The sequence below is a fragment of the Equus quagga genome, chromosome 19 (assembly GCF_021613505.1).
Source record: "Equus quagga isolate Etosha38 chromosome 19, UCLA_HA_Equagga_1.0, whole genome shotgun sequence".
NCBI lineage: Eukaryota > Metazoa > Chordata > Mammalia > Perissodactyla > Equidae > Equus > Equus quagga.
In genome coordinates, this window is record NC_060285.1 from 21,603,990 (window position 1) to 21,619,913 (window position 15,924).

The 15,924-nt window shown below is 40.0% G+C and overlaps 1 protein-coding gene across 2 annotated transcripts in view; it reads right to left on the reverse strand.

Annotated features, from left to right (window-relative positions):
* Positions 1-388, reverse strand: part of NR1H4 (nuclear receptor subfamily 1 group H member 4) — a 71,056-nt gene extending 70,668 nt beyond the window's left edge. For both annotated transcript variants that reach the window (XM_046646539.1, XM_046646538.1), the window contains exon 1: positions 265-388. The gene's annotated coding sequence lies outside the window, so the exon portion shown is untranslated. The remainder of the gene's footprint in view (positions 1-264) is intronic.
* Between the last annotated feature and the right edge of the window lie 15,536 nt (positions 389-15,924).

The following is a 15,924-nucleotide window of genomic DNA, read 5'->3' on the forward strand; positions in this document are numbered from 1 at the left end:
TGTTAAAAAGATAGTCCTAAATAATTTTTCAATAAGGTAAGCAACTTGGTTTTCAGTAAGGCAAGGTTAGACCCGTTAACTTCTGCTTCTGTTTGTTTTTAAGTTTCTTTCTTTTCTTTTTAGTTTTCAGGATTTTACATCAAACTCTACTAACTTAGAATTCATTCATCCACCAAACTTTCTGATACTAAAGAGAAACTTCAAACGACAATCTCCCCTCTATTACCTAGAGATACCCCACTCCCAGGGGAATTACGTACTCACCTGGATTGTCTTAGGGCAGAGATGAACTTTGAAGGCCCTGGGAGGATTCTGAGCCCAGTCTTCCTCTCCAAATCACAGCGATTTGCTACAAATGCTCAGAATCCAATTTTGCATTGGGGTGAGTCCAGGAGACAGTGAGGCCAGGAGGAGGAGGGAGTTCTAGCAAAAGCCGTGGGTGATCACTGGCGGCCTTCTGGCCCAGCAGCAGCATCTCCTCCTTGGCTCCGTGCCTCATGGACACAGATTAGTCATTAACAATCCTTTCCCTGCTAAATGATATAAACATAGAAAGGAACCTTGGGAGAGCCTCGAAATTCCCAGGACAACTCACAGAGCCCCAGAGAAGGGAATGTGACAAGCCAAGGACCCCTGAATCTCGCCTTTTAAAACACTTCTCCTCAGGCTGCTTTTTAGGGTTCTGAGTATCCAGATTTCTGTTCACATGGTCTAAAACTGAACTGTCATCTTCCCTCCCTTTCTCCAATCTCCTTTAATAGTTCCACCACCTTCCAGGGACTGAAGTTAGAACCTCTGAGCCTTCTCGACCCTACTGTCCCCCAAGCCTCCTATATCAATAATAACAGATTCGTATGGATTCTATCCTCGGAATGTCTCTTATTTCCAACTCACCCTGTTCCTCTGCTAATTTGGGCCTACCACACCTTCCTTTTTGAAGAACAACACTGACCTCATAACTCTTTTCTCTTCTCCCCTTTTCTTTTTCTATTTTCCAAATTGCATAGCACTGTGAAGCGTGGGCTCTTTTCAGACACCTACTCATTTGTCACAACCTTGGCGAGACACTTACCCTCTCTGAGTTAGTCTCCTCATCTGTAAGATGGAGATAGAGTAACTATCTTATGTGCTGTGATGAGAATCACATGAGTAGTTAAAAATGTGTAAGGGGTTAGAAAAGTGTCTGGCATATAGCAAGCACCCAATAAATTTTAGCCATTATTATTTCTTTCCTTTATCAATTGAGCAAATATTGATTGATTGTCTCCACAATACATACCCAGCACCTTGCTAGATGCTCTCTTAATCGAAAATCCCCGGTGGGTCCCTAGTGCCTAAAAAATAAACAAAATGCTATGGCCTGACATTTAGAATCTCTTTGATCCCCCGACAATCTAGCCCTAATCTATCTTTCTAGAATTTTCTCACATTCTGAATCTTCAGAGGCCCCAACTTTTTGCCCGCCTGTGACAAGCTCTCCAGCCTCCATGCCTTTGCACAAGCTATTCCTTTTACCTGAATCACCTTCCTTTAAGCCACCTGGTTTCAAGGCCCATCACAAATGCTGAGTTATCCCTGAAGCCAATTCTATTCCTCATCTGTCTCCACTCTGCCCATCAAAGTTATCTCATCCCTTATTTCTCTCATTGTCCCTTAATTTCTCTCACCTTGTATATTATAGTTACCTAGTTATCTCTTCTACAGGAACAAAATTTCTGGAGGACAAGCACGGTAGCAGCCTTGCCTTGTATCCATCACTGGTCTTGGCTTAGTGCCTCTCAAAGAAAAGATATTGCATAACTATTTGTTAACTGAATCAATGAGTAAGCTGAGAAAGTAGCATGCCTGGGTACACACAAGCGTGTGTGTGTTTGCACTTATGTGCACTTATGCACACAGGCCAATGTTTCCCATTGTAGTTAGTGGAAGGCCAACACTCAAATCTGTTAGGAATGCAACATTATACTTCTCTTATTAAACAGCATCTGTAGGTCCTACAGGCTCACACTCCCTACCCCTGTAGGTTCCCAATATACTAAGGCACACCCACACACTTTATCACTAGGAAGAGGGGGAGCCCAGACTTGTAAATTCTCCCTTGCCCATTTGAAGAGTTTTGGTGATGAAACTCACCATGATCTGCAGCTCTGGGCTGGCCAAGGGACTCCTGCATGACCTCCAGACCAATTCTTCTTGGGTGGCAAGAGTCTATGTTGTGATTTCATTCTTTCCAGCAGCAGTGGAAGGAGATGGTTGAAGACATGGACTCTGGAGCCTATCATCTGGGTTCGAATCTCAGCTCTACTACCTATGAGCTGTGTGACCTTAGACCTTAGTCTTTCACTTAACATCTCTATGTCTCAGTTTCCTCATCTGTGAAATGGAAATATAATCACTACCTATTTCATGGGGTATTGTAAGGATTAAATGAATTAATATATGCAAAGGGCTGATACATATAGAGTGTCTGATACACAGAAATGCTATATAAGAATTAGCTGTTATTGTTTTCTCTGGGCATTTCACACTAACTTCATATTTCCCCAAATAGACTAGATCTGAAGGATCTCAGGTGTGTCGAGAGTTAAAGGTATTGAGGAGGAAAAAAGGGAGCATTTCAGGATAAGGAAAGGCAGCAGCAAAGGCTCTGAGACAGGAGGTAGCTTGGAGAATCCTGTGAAATAAAGAGAAGCCCAGCGTTTTTCAACTAAGAGTATGGAGGAGGCACAAAGAAATAGGGATAGGATATCTGGGGCAATGGTATGCTGGGAAATGGTCAACAACCAGCTCTTGGATAAGGGGGTACATACACACACACACACACACACGTACACTCACATGCTTATTTAAAATTTTTCTGATATAACGTATGTGTAATACACGTTTTATAAATAATGATAAACCATATAATTTTTGTGTATTGTAAATTCCATGTAACCAATTGATCCTCACAAAATACTTTCATTGAATTTTGCTGAACTCTTGTATTGGTAGCCAATGTATGGTTGCAGTTCAATCATGATTTGACAAATGGAACTACATCCCAGTCCACTAATTCTTTTCTCAATATGTTTATTGTCAAGAAATCACACATATGAATGAATGAATGAAATAGTATTTCGAAAAAATGGCATAGCAAATATTTGCATTGCAAGTAGAAAGATAAGTACCCATTAATGGAGATTTTGATATGATATACTGTTATACTCTCATACAAGTCATATTCCTTAAATGGAATATGTGTTCCAACACTACATACTTTGGAAATCCACTTATTCATCAGTGACATGAATGGTTTCTTTGCTGAATCAAATAGTCGTGCGCCATATAACATTTCAGTCAATGATGGACTACATATAAGATAGTGGTCCTGTAGGATTATCTCCTTATAGCGTAGGTATATAGTCGCTATACCATCTAGGTTTGTGTAAGTGCACTCTATGATGTTTGCACAATGAGAAAACCACCTGACAATGCATTTCTCAGAACATGTCCCCGTCATTAAGCACGACGTGGCTGCACATCCTTTGTAGCTAAATCTTTGCCTATAACTATGATAATTCCTTGGCTGATTTTCTAGAGGTTGAATCACCGGGTCAGAGTGAACACATTTTTAAGACTCTACAGTAATCTGAGCAAACTGCTTTCAGAAATACTGTACCAACTTATGTTCCCCCATAGGATCCAAATCTGTCTATTTCTTGCCATTTTGCCAGCACATGGGGGCCTTGATGGTTCTTCTTTTTTCCAGAGGAACATTCCTGTGGAATATTTGCAGTCCTCACCTACCCCTCCCAGTAGAGAAGTAACATGGGCATTCAAGCAGTGTTTTTTGACCTGTGTGATATGACTAATTAGTGGCTCATAAAATCAACTGAGTGGGTCATGGCCAGCATTTGTTTGTTTTCAATGAAATAGTATTTCGAAAAAATGGCATATCAAATATTTGCATTGCAAGTAGAAAGATAAGTACCCATTAATGGAGATTTTGTTTCACTTATATATTTGTGTGTTAATGAGATGTAGATTTCAACATAACAACTTATAAGGTCACAGTTTAGAAAATTTGAAAACCACTGGCCAGTCAGAAGATCATTGAATTGGGGACCATGAGACTTGGATTCTGGGCATAACTTGGTGAAGAAGGAAGCCAAGGAAAAAGAGAAAGAATATACATCCTGTTTACCTGGAAAAATGTTGATGGAAATGTGATAGAATTCTCAGGGGGAAAAATTAGCTACTAAAAAAAGTGTAACATAAGCCATAGTTTCATAATAGGGGGAACTATAAATTTCAGGATGTGGCAGGGAATCTGTACCTCTCTTCACATATTTTAGTCACATTATGTCTGTGGTTATAGATCCAGCTCTGCCTCTCTCCAGCCATGTTTTGGAACTTAATCACCTCACTTATTCTCTGTGAGCCTCAGTTTCCCCACCTGTAAACTGAGAATTTCAATCAGATGATAGCCACGGTTCCTTCCACGCTGTGGTCCCAAGAGTCTGATGCAGAGATCAGCCATGTTGTGCAGATCCATTGTAGTTTCTAGCAATCCAGTAACAGGGCTGCTTCATGAGCATTAATCTGTTCAATCACACAGGGTCCCTCACTTAGAAGGCCCTATGTTGGATTTAATGCTCTGATATCATTTTTTTGAAATTCTCAATTTTTCAACAAAGATCCTTATATTTTCATTTTCCATTGAACCCCATAAATTATGTAGCTGGTCCAGTCATTAATTCAGACACCATAAAGTCTTCCGGACAGGAAAGTGGAATTCTTTTCTTTGGCATTGCTGAGAGCTGAAGCAGTGGCTCTCAACCTTGGTGGATAAAATACGAGCTGCTTAGAGGGTTTATGACATACAGCATTTCAAGAGTCTGCTGTGCACTAGAACAACACGTAAGGAAAGCTGTTTAGAACTTTTGTTCTGCCCAAGGCTTGTGTTCAATTGTTCCAGCCCCAGCTGGAATGGATTGTCCAAACTGCATTCAACTCTGGTGAAAAATAGTCTGAAAATACGACGACCCATTTAATACCATGTGCTGCTATATGGGTTAATTGGATGTGAAACATTCACAGCAGGTTCTCAATAAAAGATACAATAGAAAGATGAAGGTCTGTGCTGGGTGTGAGTGCTATATTATGTCCAACCTGCATTTAAAACCCAAAGGTTGCTAAAAAGATTATTAATAGGTGGAACAAAGGACCACATTTAGGGACCATTTCATATTTGGAAAGACCCCGATCTGTTTGGGAAATTTAACTGATAGCTCAATGGTGAGCCATCCCTCTTCAATGAAGACAAAGCTACTTATCATCAACAAAGTATATTTTAAGAGCTTTCCAGCGGTGGTGATGATGTATCTACACTATCCCTTTTGTTTGTTTCAGGGGCTGCATATAGGTCGTGACCACGGAGCAGAATCAGATATGATAAAAATCATGATGCTGGTCTCCTTAGAAATGAGTCTGAATTAGAGGAGTCAATCAGATACTTGAAACATCAGTCTTTACACATAAAACAAGCATACTTTAAGCCACTACTCAAATGTTTTGTACACCCTTTACAGAATTCCCTGATCAGACATGATCCACATGCATGTTATCTCTCCTCTGGGCCCTCAAAGCACCCCATGCTCACACCTCTCAAAGCATTTTTTTATTCTTTGTTGCAATGCTTATTTCCTTCTCTGTCTCCTTCACTAGTGTGTGAGCTCCTTGAAGACAAGTAGTGTGGTGTTGGTGTTTTAACCTCTGCATCCCTAGTCCAAGCACAGCACCATGCCTGCTCTAAGTACTCAATAAATCTCCACAGGTAAGTAAAAGATTGAGTGGCATATGATATATAAGGATCTCCTACAAATCGATAAGAAAAGGATCAAAAACACAAAGAAAAATGGGTAAAGCATATGAAAAGCTAGCACACAGAAAAGTAAGTACAAATGACCATTAAACAGACAAAAAGACGCTGTTCAAGCTCAATTATAAAAAGAACCATAGTAAAAGACAGAAAAAGTAAAAATGGCTGTTAAACACATAAAAAAAGATATTCAAACTCAATCATTATAAGAGAAATACAAATTAAAACCACGGTGAGGTATCATTTTTCACCTTATCAGATAGGCAAAGATAAAAAGAAGTTCACTAATATATTATGCCAGTAAGGGTGAAGAAACAAGCACTTTCATGTATTGCTGGTGGGGATGTAATTTGGTAAAACCTCTAAAGAGGACATATTGCAAGTGTACATAACCTTTTACCCAGCAACTCCACTTCCAGGAATTTATGCTAAAGGATATATGCACAGATGTGTGAAATGTTTGACACAGAGCTAAATTCATCTGGTGTGCTCCAGAACTGCTATACTGATTGTTAAAGTATTGAAATTCTTGGTTATTGATTGGTAAATACTGCTGCTCTGAGCTCAACCAGTACCCTATGGCTACTCTGTCATCCAACCCCCTTCCCCAAATCCCCAGACTTTGTTGCAACCTGGCAACTCAAGAGGTAATGCCTGGTCCTGCAGGGGCCTCCAGCACTCCAGAACCACGCCTCAACGCTATGGCCAGCCTCATTCCAATTGGCCAGTGCTTGTGTTGTTAAGGATTGTTAAATATTTGGATATCACTCCTATGTTCAAGGTTATTCAGTGCAACATAGAATTCAATAGCAAAACTTGGGAAACAACATAATCAAAAACTAACATTTATTGAGAGCTCACTCTGTGCCATGCACTGTTCTAAGTACTTTCCATTGATTAACATATTTAATCCTCACGACATCCCTAGGAAGGAGATACTATTGCAATTCTCATTTTACAGATGAGAAAACTGAGACAAAGAAAAGTTAAGCAAGTTGCCCAAGGTCATATAGCTAATAACTGATGGGCCAGAATTCTATGAAGTTAGCCTGGTTCCAAAGCCTGTGCTCTTAAAACTAAACTCTTAAAACAGTAGGGATTGGTGAAATCAATTAGAGTATATCCATGGAATGTAATATTATACAGCCTTAAAGAAGATGAGGAAGCTCTTTATGAACTCGTAATGGAATAGTGTCCAAGCTGAACTACTAACCTAAAAGAAAGTACAGAAAATGTGCATAGTAGTTATCCAATTTGTGGATATGCACACACACATGTATATATGTATATATACATATACATAAAATCACAAATTGGATATGTAGGATAAGTCTGGAACGATATATAAGAAACTGGTAACACTGGTTACCTGCCCTGGGGGACAAGGTGTTAGGAAAAACGTTTGCTGTATGTGCCTTGTGTGACTTTTGGATTGTATACAATGTGCATGTACTGCCTATTTTAAAAATTAAACTGCAAATTAATTTTTTAAAAAGAATGATATGATATGTGCACAAAGACTCTGAGGCAGAAAGTCAAAAGAGCTTAGAGAGAAACAGAAAGGTATGCAGCTGGTCAGAGGTGAGTGAGATTCCATCCTCCTGGTCATCAGGAATAGCTGAGCCTTTGAGCAGAGTCTTTAAAGATGGGGAGGTTGTGAGGATATTTGGAGAGTGGGGGAAGGGCATTCCAAGGGGCGGGGCAGAGGTAAGGAGATCATGACAAATTTTAACACAAAATGAGGTGAAGGTCACTGGAGGTCCGTGTGCCCTCTACAGTTTTGAGTAGACGCACAGGAAGCTATGATCTGGAGGAGGAATCCAGGCGAGGCTGTAAGGACCCCCTGAGACCAAATGCAGATTAGAATCTGCCCATTGGTGCCCATCTTAGGGAAATTCAGAGGAACAGAAACCAGAAGTGGCTGATCCTCATCCTGTCCCACATCCTGGGCTGATAAGGAGTTAAGCTGTGGAGCCATCCTCAAAGGACCAGACAAGAAACAAAGAAGTAATTGAAGGGTTGGGGGAAAATAAGGCCAAGGAAAAATGGTTCAGGAGCTGAGATTGTTGCTTCTGAAGGAGGACAATTACTGTCCCCGACTTGACAACGCATCATTGTCAGTGGGATGGTGACCAGCTGTTCTCTGCTGCCACAAAGGAGACAAAGAGGGAAAGGGCTTCAACTGCAGCATGAACAATTTAAATTAGATTCAGAGAAAATCTTTCCATCAGAAAAAAATGAAGTTGTTAAACACTGAGGGAACAGATTCTGAGGGAAGAAGATAGTGTATCACTATCCCTCTCTCTAAATCAGATCTGAGGATGCAGAAATCAACCTGGGGTCGAATCAGTCATCTTTTCTGTATCCCAGTGTCTTCATCTTAAGCTGTGGATAATAATACCAACCCTATAAAGTGTTATAAAAATTAAAAGAGATCCTGTGTGTAAAGCATTTAAAACAGAACCTAACATACAGAAAATTCTGAATAAATAGCAGCTATTCTCCTTTAGGGTAAAATAGACAGTGTTCATTAACCACAAAGGTCTTAAGTGATTCAGATGGTTACTTGGGATGATCCCTGAAGGTCTCTTTGATTCAAGCAAATTTCCAAAGTACTTCATCAGCAGTTTTATGTCCACCATTTTATAATCAATTCTAACATTTCTGGAATAAATATTAGACCATTCAACTCATCTGTTTTGGTTGTAAGGAGTTCTGGTATCAGCCATATTCCCAGAAGTCACATTTCTAACAACCTCACCCTCTGGAGTAGTGCTGTGCAGAGCACAGGTTTTCAAATATTTTGGACTGTGATCCACAGTGATAAGTGAATTTCATATCACCCCAACACAGTACAGGTATTCATGTATGTGTAACTATATTACATATTCATATATGTGTAACTGAAATAAAAGTTTGCCAAAAAATGCTTAGGCTTTCTATGTGTCATCTATTCTGGTATTTTCTATTTTATTTTACTCTAATTTTTTTTAAAACACTGGTCTTGGTCCACTGGATTGATTTCATGACCCACCAATAGATTGCGACCCATAGTTTGAAAAACTTACGTAACTTCAAACTTCTGACTACACTGGGCAGCATTGGGCAAGTTCCTTAACTGCTCTGGGGTCTACTTGCTCATCTGTAAAAAGCGGATTAAATTATCTATATCTTAGTGTCTTGCAAAGTTTAATTTAGGATGCCAAGTACACTGTACCTAATATTTATTTAGTGGCCCCTCCTCAATAAAAGTTGATCATGTGACTAAAATGGCTGCCACAAAGCCCTGCACTAAAGCTGGGCGTAGGTCCCAGTCCAGAGCTTTATTTGCTGTTATTTCATAGGTATCCTCTGTAGTTGTCGTGCTTGGTTTCCCCACTCATCAGCAAACCAGAAAAGAACCTTAAGAGCAGTGTGAGGGGTGGTAGCAACGCAACAGACCAAAGCACTTCCCCCAACATCATACTTAATATTAAAGCCCGGATGAGAAGGAGTGTTCAAGAGCTGCTGAAAGAGGTAAATTATGTCCTGATCCTCCATTTAAAAGGCAGGGTAGGGGCCAGCCCTTGGCATAGTGGTTAAGTTCCAGTGATCCACTTTGGCTCCCAGGGTTTGTGGTTCCAATCCTGGCATGGACCTACACCGCTCATCAAGCCATGCTGAAGTGGTGTCCCACATACAAAAAATAGAGCAGGATCAGCACAGATGTTAGCTCAGGGACAATCTTCTTCAAGCAAAAAGAGGAAGATCAGCAACAGATGTTAGCTCAGGGCCAATCTTCGTCACCAGAAAAAAAAAAGGCAGAGTAGAATGACATATTTTAGGAAAAACATTCTGTTCTAAGTAGGAAAAATACAAAATATAACTAAATATTTTGTTACACACCCAAGATGTGTGTTTAAAAATTAATGTGAAAGAGCTCTTTCTCCAACTAAGATAAATGAAATAAATATCACTGTTGTTTGAAATTAATTGGCAGAAAAACAGATGGACATTTCATCCATAAACATGCATCCCACAGACCCCTCTTTAACTTGGCAGTTATAATTCCTTGCCTTGGTCCAGAAAGGACTAAATACAAACGGTTTTCAAATTTTTGCTTCTGTTTATCATGTTTATAACTTCTTGCCATAACCAGTGAAGCCGGATATTAATGGAATGATCATTTGTGTGTGCTGTCCCTCTGCCCTCCAGTCTCCCTCTGAAAAAGCCACCACTCTATGCGGGTAGATAGATCCTGTGTATTTCCTTTTCTTTGACCCCTCCCCCTTCTTCCCCGCCCTCCCCCCCCAACACCGCACACTCACACACATCCCACTGAGAAGAAAGCAGAAGCTACTGGAAGATAGCCCTCTTCAAAGAAATTTTACTGGCAACCTGCAAGTAGGAGAACAGAAGTGCCTTCTGGGTGAGATTAAGAATTTTAAAGACCCTGACCGAGAGAAATTTTGTGCCAACACACTGTCCTCCGAACACAGATCAAAACAGAAATCTAATCCAAAGCATCAGTAAAAAGAAATCCAATTAAATTTAGATTTCTCCTTTTCATCAATAAAATTATTTTGTAATAAAAGTTCTTTTAAAAGTCTGTGTGTGTGTGTGTGTGTGTGCCTGAGCCTCTGCATTGCTAGCGTCCTAGTTGACTATTTATTTTGCCTTTGGGTTCATGTAGCATTTAGTGCTTGAGAGGGAAGATATTCCCAAGAGTGGAAAGTGGAAGAAGGCTGGTGAGAACCTCCACCACAGGCACGCCCCACTCTGCCTTGGGTAGTGGGGAGGATTTCTGAGGGAATGGCTCCAAGGGGTTTCTTGAAAGTTTGGGCTCTAGGCCTAGGGGTTCCAAACTTTGCCAAAGATTTAGGTACAGAAACCACTGAGCGGCAGGGAAGGCCCCTGCAGGCTGGGGCAATGGGCAGCCTGATGGTGAGCACTGTAGCGGTGTCCCACGGTTGGCGAAGCTTTGCCTATGTGTAAGAGCTTGACACAACACTGGAGCAGAGTCTCAGTAATGACCAAGATTTACTTTCTTGCCAGCTTGGCAGAGTGGAAAATAGGATTATTTTTTATACACTTGAGTTTCTGGCCTGAGATTTAAACCTGCTCACTCCTGCACCCGACGCCTCGGCGGCACCTTTGCAGTTGTGGCTGAAATCTTCCTCCCTGGACCATGCCGCCGATGGCCTTTGAGAGCATTGCTTCTACCACATCAGGCAATTTTCTCCCCTCATCAAGCTCAGCCAATGAGACTTTACCCCTTGGGTACAAGCCTTCAGCTTAGTGTCTTACAAGCAGGACTGGGGCAATAGGCAAAAGGTGGGCTGAACAGCCATACCAACGTACGTTTCAGAAATAAATTCATGCTCCTACTACAAAGATTCATCATCATCCATTATTTGGGGACGATACAAGACAAGGTGACACTTTGGGGAGACATGGCTCACTGTAGAATGATGAATTATTTCAGACATAAGATATTGCCAGCCCAGCCCCCTCTTTCCTGTCTCTAAGCAAAGGAAGGGAGTATGTCCGTATCAGATCTAGGGATCAGATATCATGGATGGAGCTGAAAAGAATGAATGCTTTGTTATTTTAACAAAGTCCATTTTCAAAACGTGGCCCCTCCCTGCTACTGTATTTATCAAAGAGAATCAGATTATCATCAGAGCAAGGCCCAGCATTATTTTATAAAGAAAGCAAGATCATTACTCACTGGGTTTTAATTACTGGCTTTAATTTTGTCTGTGCCACCTCCTTTCATTTTCTTCCTCTGAAGAAAATTCTTGGAAATTTCTCCCATCCTTTCTGATTTTATTATTCCCTATCTATGAGTACTAAATGCTTGGTTTATTAACATTTTTTAATCGATTTTAAAAATTCAGTTGTAAACACCAGTCTCTATAGATTACTTTGGTAATATCTTCTTTGTGAATCCATCACCAATGACCAAATACAACTAATTGTGGGCTTTTTTATTAATGGGTGGTTTGTTAAAGTATTCCTCTTTAGCATAATACTAAACCATCTACCTGCAAATGTGGACTTCCCTGGGGTTAACTGCTTAGTGCAGTATATTGAAAAAGCAAAGCTACTATCTACAAGGTAAAATGAGCGAAATGTGTCTAGAGCGGCCACACCTGAAGTCTAAAGTTATAATCATGCCCCGAGTTCATCTTCTCCCTCCTGAAATGTAAAAGGAAGTAAGATGGAGGAGGGAATTAATGAAAATCAAACACATCTTCAGCATTAGCAGAAAAAAGAGCCTATGAATATCAATCAGACGAGTGAGCGTGTGGGGAGGGTTCAGACCCCTGGGCTTCTTCAAAAACAGAAGACCTCATCCTCAGGTACAATGTGATGTTAGAAGAATATATTACAATGTAATATTACATTGTATCCTCAGGTATAAGTCACCCTTCTAACATTTCCAAATCAGAAACCTTGATGCATGCTGTGATGAGGAAGAAGGTACAAGAATGCACAAGCCCTCCCTACTTCACCTAATTCATTCATTCACTCATGCATTCATTCAATCATTCATTTAATACATATTAATTGAACCTCTGCTCTGGGCCAGTCTCTGGGTGTACAACAGTGCACAAGACTGATGCATTTCCTGTCTTCACGAAGCATGTTATCTAGTAAACTCCAAACCTACTTCACACGAACAGAATAAAATGAAAAAATACATATAAAAGCAAAAAACAACTGAAGAGAATTGAAGTAAATCTTAATTTAGACCTCCATGGCTGCAAATAGATGAACCAAAGAAAACTGGATAATGATCATCACGTTTCTTATGTCCTGACCTGCAGTTTTGCATATAATTACTCTAATACTTACAAAAACTTTCCAAAGTAGATCCTGTTCCCTTCTTTACAGTTGAGGAAGCTAAGGGACTGCCTAAGGCCAAGGGCTAGAAAGTTCAAGTAGTGGGATTTGAATCAGACCCATCAGCCTTCTGACACCACATTCCTTCCCTGTACAGGAACCCCTTCTCTGGGCAGAGGGCTTTCCCCAACTAAGAACCAGAATCATCTTATTAGCAAATGGAAAGAGACCTTCCTAGAGCATATTTGCTTAGCTCCTCCTAGAAATGTGTCACAAGGATTTATCATCTTTTTTTAAAGGCCATTAGAAGACTGCCTTTTGTATAAAGATCACTTCTGTTTCTTCTGAAATACTGCAGTAGATGATACCATCATTCATGTTACCCATGTTACCCATTATGCAAGTCCACACAACTTGTTTCACTAAGTTTCTATGTTTTCTTGTGTTAGACATAGAATTCATCATGCTTCTCTTTTTGCTCTACCTTCTGGAAACTTCCAACCTTAAAATCTCTGATTTTAGTTTAATTCATTCATTTGTTCATTCAACAACACTTATGGAAAATGATGAGTTTAGTGGGATTATCTTGTCCTTGCCTCATAGAGCTTTTGATTTCCTTTTCATCTTTATTGTAACTGCTTTTCTATTATATGTTTATTATAATGTATTTTATTAAATGTGTTTTCTGGAAGTAGTCAAGACAGTATAAAGTGTAGGTGATAAATAGACACTAAAATGGTATTATTGTAAAAATGGTAGAATCTGGGATATATTGTGTCATAGGGAGTAAGAGCACAGGGCTTGGAATGTCACACTCTGGGTTTAAATGTCAGTTCTGCCTCACTTGAAGTATAAACTGAGGCAAATTATGCTTTCTGAGCCTCAGTTTCCCCATCTGTAAAACGGGATTAAGAATTCCCACACAAGATGTTTATAAAGATGAAATAAGATAATGTATACAAAGTATCTAGCACTACCTGGCACATAGTAAGTGTTTAATAGTCATTACTTAGGGTTAAAGCAGGCAAATATACAAGAAATAATTCTACCTATAACTACCCAGTAACTGATGTCAGTTGAGGTTGGTTTCCGTGGAAAATAAATGGACATTTTTAAACCTCAAAATTTAAATTAATTTTAAACTGTTTCCCTTGGTCCTCTCCCAGATTCTCGGCAGTGTTCCATCACCCTTGGTTGTTGAGCCCTCTTGTCTAATTATAAACTAAATTCTGGCTTGTTAGCAGGAAAGATTTTCTCAGGCTCTGTTCTGTAAACAATACCAGAGAAATCACAGATGCTTTGAACACTGGGAGGGCTCTCCCAGTCTGCAATTTTTTTAATCTTAAAGACCCCACAGATGACTCTGGCTTTAAAGGTAGTGTATTTGCTATCAATAGGCACAGCACCTTAAGCTTTCCTCTTCGACAGCAGGCATCACACTGTCTTGTACTTGTTCATTTCCACTTCTGCCTCACCCATAGTAAACTCCTTGATGGCTAGCACTATATCTCATTCCCCATTCATACCCTGTTCCTACCCCAGTGGCAGACAGATAGTAGCTCTCAATAAATATATGTTGAATCAATGAATGAACCAATCAATTAATGAAAAGCTACATGAGGGCAAGAACCATGTCTAATGCTTTATGCATTCTTCCATAGCCCCTATCATAATGAATGAGGGAATGAATGAATATCATTTAGCTGAGTCCATTTTAGATTCAAAGAATTTTTTTAGTAATAATTTAAACATAATTTTCTAGCTTAAGCCACAAAATAATAACTTTTTAGAATCCTGCAGTCAATTTTTAGAGAACTTTCAATGCCATGCCCAGCATTTAAGAGTTTGGACTTCTTTGTGAAATTCTCACAAAATTCTCAAACAAATCTTATTAAGTTCCCACAGTATTCTAGTGTGGGGTCTTGGTATTGCACTTTCTCTCTTAATGATGGGGGAGACTTGAGCAGAGAGGGGTGAGTGGACTCCCCCAAGATCAGACTGAGTTTAGCAAGGCCTGCAGCTAGCACTTGGGTTGTGTTGTTCCTAGAATTCTGGAAGACACGAGAGAGGCCTGCCAGGGATTCATTTGCTATGAAGACCCAGGAGACTCTTGGGAAATGACTCTTCCAAAATTGGGTTCAAGGGCAACAAGCCAGCGGAAGCTGAGGGGTGATTCTCGTATTCTATTCGTGAACTGTTCGCTTTTTTAAGCGGTCTCCCTGTCACACACGAAACTCAGCCCCTTCCTGGATTTCTACACACACCCACACATAAAACCCAGCCTCACAGAGCCTTTCTTTGAGTGGGAAACTTGATAAAAGTTTGAGGAGTCCAGACTTCTGTCAAGTAACTTGGTACCCCTTCCTCTCTCTTCTTTGTAGGAAAAAAAACCAAAATCCCTTCATTTACCTATGCAGACAGACATCCAAACTCTGCTTATTTTACCTTTTCTTTTTAGTCTTTGCCTAGCTTATATTTTCACACTCAAATGACTCATAAAGATACTTCCCTAAAGAAGGCACTTCCCTCCTTAAGAAGAATTTCGTACCAGTTATTAAAGAATGAATTTTGCCACTTGAGCTGAAATTCCTAATTGTTTCCTAATATCCATTCTCCCTTTATGTGCTTAGAATTAGAACTCCTGAGTATTAGCTGGGTACATGGACGCTCAGAATAAAGATTATCTTTCTCAGCCTCCTTGCTGCCAGGCATGGCCATGGAATATGAGCAGAATTGATGTAAGCAACTTCTAGTCATGTCCTTACAAGGAAGAGCATGCCCTCTACTTTCTTTGTTCCTCCTTCCAATTGCATGAAATATGGACATGATGGTGAAAGCTGGAACAGCCATCTTGGACCATAACGGAGGGGTGTATGTTGAGAATGACAGAGCAACATGATGGAAGTCCGGGTCCCTGCTGCTGTGGAGTTGCTATTTCAGTCCTTACACTCAGACTACAATGTGAGAGAGAAATAGACTTTTTACTTGTTTAAGCTACTTTTATTATGGTTCTTTGTGACAGCCATTAAAATCGTATCCTGCCTAATATACCTCTTTACACAGATATTGGCAAACATCAGCAGGATCAATAAATACTGTGACAGGCATTCTAATCAGATTACCCATTAGAGTAAGCCCTGCTCATTTCCTTTTCATTGCTTTTTTGTTTTCCTTTTTCATGTAGAATCCTTCTGCAGACTTATCAAGTCGACAGATCTGTACTGTTTTGGGTT